Source organism: Apteryx rowi, unplaced genomic scaffold (assembly GCF_003343035.1).
Source record: "Apteryx rowi isolate R43461 unplaced genomic scaffold, aptRow1 scaffold_132, whole genome shotgun sequence".
Classification (NCBI taxonomy): Eukaryota; Metazoa; Chordata; class Aves; order Apterygiformes; family Apterygidae; genus Apteryx; species Apteryx rowi.
Window position 1 is genome coordinate 523,241 of NW_020447553.1, and position 7,293 is coordinate 530,533.

Below are 7,293 nucleotides of genomic sequence, written 5' to 3' on the forward strand. Positions count from 1 at the left end.
TTCCCGGGGCCTGGCTGGGCGCCTCCATCCTGCCTACTGGCACAGGGCAGGCTCCAGCCCCAGCCATCGGCAGCACCGAGGAGACGCACAGCTCGGTCTGTGTAAAAGCTCCCGATGGGAACAGGGCAGGAGAACGGAAACCAACCCGGTAACGTCAAACTCCTGAACTTCCCTGGACAGGAAACTGTGTAAATAACACCCACAGGAGGGTGTGGGAGGGGGGAGAGGAACCCGGAGCCGGCAATGAGGCCTTTGGGACAGAGGTTCGTAGGCAAAAGGGACAGTATGGACCCTGGAAACCAGATCCTAAATCGCACCTGCAGCGAGGTGGCTCAAGGAGAAATGATTTTAATAATGTTTCTTAGCTAAGCTCAAATCTCCTCCTCCTCTTCCCTCCAAATCCCCTCAGTCCTCATCCAGCAGCAACACACAACACCTTGACACAGCAAATGCCGCAGTTCTGTCCGGCCAAGGCCCCATGTTTAGCTGCAACTCAGCTGCTGGAAGCATCTTCAACTCGGGCCTGATCCAAAGCCTCCAGAAGTCAGTGGGACAGTGAGGACAACAAGGTTCCCCACTGAAGGAGCTCACACTTCATCAGCCATGTCTGCCTAGCACGGCTCCCTGCAGCTCTACAGAAAGCCCTTGAGGCTGATTCAGAGTCCTTCTCGCAGGCTTTCTTTGACTGCTGCGGATGCTAGCAGGACTGATACAGGGATGGATAGTGATGAAGGACAAAGCGTCTGTTCCAGATGGAAGCTGGAACCACTTCTCTGGCAAGAAGGCTTCTTCTCCTATTTCCAAATGGTGGGCAGGCAGCAGCCTAATCCTGCTCCTCCCATTCCTGGAAGTAAACTTTCCAGTTGAGAAAGTTAACAGGATGCTTGCCCGGGACAAGTCTACATAAGAAACAGAGCTGCATGGCTAAGATCCGTCCATGGTCCAACCGCTCAAGAGTCAGACTGGCCTGGAGCTACCATCCCTCCACCGTCAAGCGCAACAGGGGACAGTGCAAGCAGCTGCCCTGTATTATCCCACATCCCAGGGTGCAGGTCTGTCTCCCATCCCTCTGAGTATGCCAAGAGGAACAAAAGACTGGAAGCACGAGGAAGGATTGGGCTGAGGCACTCTGGAAGGAGCAGTGCAGCAGGCAACAGGGCTCACAGCTTCCCACTGCCAGTTCCGTGGCCAGCTGACTGCCTCCAGCAGTGCCTCACACCTGCAAAGCACCCCTCAAGCTCCAGTAGTTTTACCTGCCTTTATCCTGTTCTACAGCATGGCTTCACACCTTCCAGTCTAGACAGCATGTCTATGGCTTGAGGGACAAGAGGAGCATGGAGTGAAACCAGCTCAGTGCGGGACCTTGTTCTCCCTAAACCACAGAGCTGTTAGCAGTCTTGGTACAGAAGCCAACAAACTGCAAAGCTGAAACCCCTCCTCCACCATAGAGGTAAATCCCTTCAAGTCCTGACTAAAACCAGAGGACAGCAGGTTGCTAGAGTGGGACAACCACCTAACAGTGTCGCGTGAGACTGTCAGACATGGGAAGAGCCTTCAGAGCACACAGAGCAAACGCCACCTAGACTTTCTGCTTTGCAGTAGGCAAGATAAATCAGCAAGAATCAGGACTGTTCCCAGAATTTAGGATGGTTTAAAGTTCCCAGTTACAAGCCTAAGATGAAGGGAAATGCAAATGCCAAAACTTAGCACAGTTTTGAAGCTATTAAAGATCTTGTAGGAAAAATTCTGTAAGGAAGGGTGTTGGACAAGTCACTTAGCATCAGGTTCACATGGGATAAATTTTGGAGGTTAGACCTGGTAAGTTTTATCTAGTCACTGGAAAGGGCATTTTCTCTGAAGAACAATTCAGAGCAGGAACCTAATGCCAGCATCTTGAATTATCCTGTGAAGAAACCTACAACCTTAAGATTTTTAATAACCAATATTCCTCACAATATGACGGAATGGAGATCTTCACCAAACTCCTTCAAATTATCCTAAAATCTCCAGATGAAGATTATTACAGATTGCTTGCTTAGTGAACTGCTGTGTTTGATTGTTAAAATGTCCTTGAAGATGAGCATCACCTGTAACAAACTCTATCAATGCCTGCCTGTCCTAACTTCTCATTCAGGCTTGGTGGGCAGCTGCAAGACCTCTTTCAAAGGCAAGTTTGTGCTCTTCATACCAACTTAGTATTTTGGAAATTTTGAAGGTATTTGAAGGACCAATTCCTGTTTAGTTTAATAGGATTTGGCAAGTCGAGGTTCACTTGAAAACCCTAGCCTTTGCACTGAAAGAATTTTGCATTTATTGTGCAAAATTCTTTTATGAAAAACATTAAGGCGGTTTGCAGAATGAAGACGAAAAAGCTCTAGGTGTCTATACCAAGAGATCAGGAAATGGCCACGTGCAACATGTCAATATGAAGCTAGGAATGAGAAACAATTTGAGCTGCTCAGACACAGACACTCTCTTCTAGAAAAGCCCAACCTACAGGTATCCTGACAGACTGAGGATCTTTATTTTTACCCTTAATCTAAGTGAAAATTTATTACTTATGGGACAAGCTATGATAAATTTACAAGACAGTGTTTTACCTTTCCCAATAACAGAGCCTCTGGATCAGCTAGGCAGCATCTTCCTTGTGAGTCCTGAGCTGGAGAGATAGTGGATTATAGACAAGAACGCCATGGGACTGGGATCATTGAGGACCTTAATAAACCAGATACAATTGCAAATAATTCCTCAGCACCATTTGCTTATTCAATATATCTTGGTCATAGTGGTGGTGTGTGTTTATGAGGGGTGAAAGATGGGAATGGGAATCTAAGAGTAAGCAAGGGAGTGTGCGTACTCAGACTTTGGAGTCTTCTTAGCATGGAGGGGAAGGTATCTGACTGCATAAGCAAGGGAAGGATATCATGAATGCACAGGTTTTGTGGACATGAGCTACTGAGAGAGCTGCGATGTTGGTTTGTATTAAGAGAGGGAGGTGTGAATGCCATTGTAGTGCTGGACCATAACAAAGAATGAGGGAGGAGCTGGTGTGCGGGGGCGTGTTCTTGTAGCCTCCAATATGCAGATGTGCTGTCTATGGGCTGCTGTGGGCTTTGCTGGTGGTAGATTGAGATACGGTCATGAAAGGTCTACAGGACAGGCCAGTTGCTCTAGATGCTTTCTGCTTTCAGCTGCTGCTGCTGTGACCTCACCAGAGCTCTCGTTCAAGCACATCCTTGACATTGTCGTTCAAGCTTGCAGCGCTGTGATGGGCTCGCTGCCTGAGCAAGAGTTGATCAAAAAACAGGAGTGAAGCACTGGTAAGGCACATGGGCCCATACTCAAGCCCCAGGAGATTTTCTTCTTCAGGGAAAGAATCATTCAATGCAAGGGTCGGTGCTCATTCTTCCACACACTTCTACTTGCTGCTAAGCTTTTGAAAGGATTGTCTTTTGATGGTTGGTGTTAGGTAGAGCAAACAGTGCTGTCTGACTTTGGATCAGAGGTGGGTGGGGACAACAAGACTGCCCGTTTCTGTTTGTGATCAGGGCTCATGAGACAGAGTCTGTAATGCTGCCTTGAGTCTTGAAAAGAACTATATCCTTGTGTTTCAGCTCTTTTTTCCTACCACATTGGAAAGCCGTGGAAATCAGCTGCTCATCATCATGTGTTTGAGTGTCTGTGCTTCCTCAGCATCAAAGCTTTTCCTCTGGCTGTTTGCTGGAGTGTCTTCAGGACTTATCCTTCTGGTTTATTCGTGTCCCTATGAGCCTGTACAAACACAGTCCCACTGTCATCTCTCACGTGCTCTCTCCTCCCCATGCTGGCTATTTTGCTTCTGGTTCATGAAACTTAGAGTGGTTGAAAATGTGAGTAAGAAGCAAAGGGATTTTATTCATTCACTGATGAGGAAAACTTTCCTTGTGAATGGGGAGAAATGACATCAGCTTTCCTCCTTAGCTGGTACAAGTGTCTGCATGAACCCAACTGCCTTCTCTGAGTATATCTGGATGGATTCTTTTCTTCTCCACATTTGTCCAGTGGCACCTTTCCCCACTGGGCTTGAGCACTCTCTCAGGAGACTTTAGGACTCCTCCATTTCTACCACTGGGGTACATAAGGTCACCACATCAACAACAAATTCATTTGGGAAGGAAAAACAGACTTAATGCAGCTGCATTGCTGAGCTCATGCATCCAGTCTTAGTGAGTCATTTTGCCTTTGTTTCCTCCTTTGGGAGATAGATGCTCCCTACCTGCAATGCTGAGAAGGTTAATTAGTTAATGTACTAATTAACTGAATGTGCTTTGAACAATGGAATTGCTTGAGGCAGCAGATCTCATAAAGGTCTAAGTCTAATACTGGCTTTAACAAGGATGGGCTCCCAGTTTTTATCAGCCAGGGCACCTTGCCCTCATCTGGAGAGAAAAGATTTAAACTTATCTGCATTATTCACACTATTTCCACAGCATGTTTGAATGAAATGAAAATAGGCAGAGTCCATCCTAACTCTTCCCTGCCAGGTTCTCTCAGCAAGGCTGAAGATGTTGACTTTCTTCTCCTTGAAAACATGGTTCTGGACTCCAGACCAAGGAAGCAGAGAAAGCCAAGGTAGGGTTTTTGACAACATCGCAAGTCTTCTCAGTACATGCCCAGCAGTCTGTTTGTGACCCACAGCCCACCTCACTCTAGAAGACTGGACATGCCCAAAGCAATTTCTCCTCTCTCTTTCGGAAGATATGTGGTGATAGAGCACTTTGCCCACTAAAATGAGAAGTGACTTCATTTTCCACATCACTGGGACCCACTCCAAACTGGATTTGGAGCTGCAGCTGCAATGAATCCCACAAGTCAAACCATTTTAGACTTCAGCCAGTCCTGAACTCATCCAAAGGCCATTTTTTGCAGCTTCAAGCACCTTCTGTTTCTGCCTATAGAGGCAACTTAACAGTGAAGTCAAACCTCAGAGCAGGGACTGTGACCTAGTTCTGAAAGGTCCTAACAAAGATGTAACCACTGGAGCTGACTGAGGTTGTTTGCCTTCCTCAGGCATGATTATAGCAATCCGTCTAGATCCTGCACTTCATCAGGGTGCCAAAAGTTGCCCCTTAAGAGCAAAACTCTCCCCAGGCCATCCAGTGTAGGCTGCATAGAGGAGAAGTTCTGACAGTTTTGTCTGCTCAGGAAACTGAGATTTAAATGTGAGACCAAATTYTCCCTCCATATCAATCCTGCAAGCTCTGAAATGCTGCAGATTTAGCTGTTTTCCTCCCCAGCTGGAAAAGAAAATGCAACGGCTGTGTCACATTTTTACAATGCAAAGGCCTAATCTTAAGAAGCTGAAAATTTATAATTAGGCAGACAACCTACAGTCTGAAAAGTGCATCCTTCTTTCTAGTCATTGGGAGTCTCTGTTGTGTATTGGATTAGATTCTTGCGGGCTGAGTTTTCAGCAATGCATTTTCAGAAATGAACTGTACCAAAAGCAGGCCCCCTACATTAAGCAAGATTTGCAAATGTTCCCATCTCCAGCAGTTCCCACTATGACACCAACAGACCGATGCTGATTCTCATCACTCAGTTGGCTGAGCCCTTCTGAAATATGGACATATTTTCTACAGGCAGAGTCCTTTACAAAACTCTCCTTTTCAAACACACAAACTATATGGATTCCTAGTTGCAGCCAAGTTTGACCACAGAGACCATAACACAGATTCATCTCTCTTTCCTCTTTGTTGATGCAAAACTGCCTTGGAGAAATGATATCAATATGTCTTTGCTAATTGATGGTGTCATGTTGGCTTTGACCCATCATTTGATTGGCCATCCTCAATTGTCATTTCATAAAAACAATATTTTGCTGGTTGTTTATCTTGCCTGGCCTTGTTTGCACATAGCCACCACCCAAAACCCCTCTCTGTCCAGGGAGTAGGATTTATCGCTTCTGTTTCAGTAGCAGCAGAACACAGAACAATGTAGGGCCTATGCAAACAAGTACTGCTGTTTTCTTTTGCTTTTCATTTATTCCTCAGTGGTAAATCAATGTGTTCCAAAACAAACAAAAATCACAAGATTTAGGACCCAGAGAGCAGTCCAGAGCAATATAATAGGGGCTGAAGGCAGGTTGCATTTAGAAGTTAAGCAACAAGTGCCCCTTAAAAGCAAATGAAATGCTTAATTTGTGATGCATACCTCAAATTATTTCTGCTCGGTAGTGATGTTTTGGCACTCTGTGCATGGTAGTGATGTTCTGGTGCTCTCTGCAAATGGCAGATGCTCAGGTGTCCAGACTGTTTAAAACTACACACAGGTGAGATCTGGGCTGAGCACATAAGCTGCCTGAGGTAGGGAACATCCTTATCTTCTATGTTTGGACAGCACTTAGTGCAGTGGATCCCTCAAGGAGCTCCAATGACCAAATGCAACAGAAGTAAGAGCTAATATAACTGCAAGTTCACACTGTTTGAGTATACTGGACACCAGGATTTGGGATTGTAACCCTTAGATTTTGTCCTGATTCTGTCACCAAGTTTGACCTTTCAGAAGACCCTTAAGGACCATGAAAGCTTGAGCCACTGTGTTATGAAGAAGGATTCATCTGCAGGGCAGCTGCTCCTTTGACTTCACTTCAGTTCAAGCCAACAAGCTGCCTGGTGTTTGCAAGCCAACGCAAGACCATCACATGCTTTTTGCATAGTTGGGCAAGACTGCCAAGGAAAAAAGGGTGGAACAAATCCTCAAGATCCTGCATTGGCACCTATCAACTTTAACCAGCATTGCTATGCAGCAGGACTGAAAGCCAGGTCCCTTCTGCAGACACGTTAGGACTGTATAGCCTGTACTCAAGACCCCACATGATCAGCAAGACTTTACAAGCCTGGAGTGCCAGCCAAACATAATCCACCTTTACCTGCTCAAGGTAGAGTTGAGCTCAGCTGAGCAGCTGGTGTCTGGAAAGCTGAGCTTATCAGCATGTTACAAAGATCACTCCGGAAAGTTCAGAGCCCTTTGGAGAAGACACCCGCCCTCCCTCCAAAGGAGAGTGTTTTCCTGGGCTTGGCCCACCTGCAGCAATTGCAGCCGTTCTTTCAGCCATGGCTCTCCTGGGGCTCCCTCTGGCCTGACCTATGCTGCAGAGCAGATACAGTCACGGCACCCATGGTTCAGAGCGAGCCTTGTTTCCAGGCTGCCTGGAGCGGCCATTGCAGATGCAGATAAGAACAGTGCCCGGGAGGCATCTGCCTGCGATGGGGCATGTGCTGTTGATGTGCAAGGATGAACAGATGGGTTGAT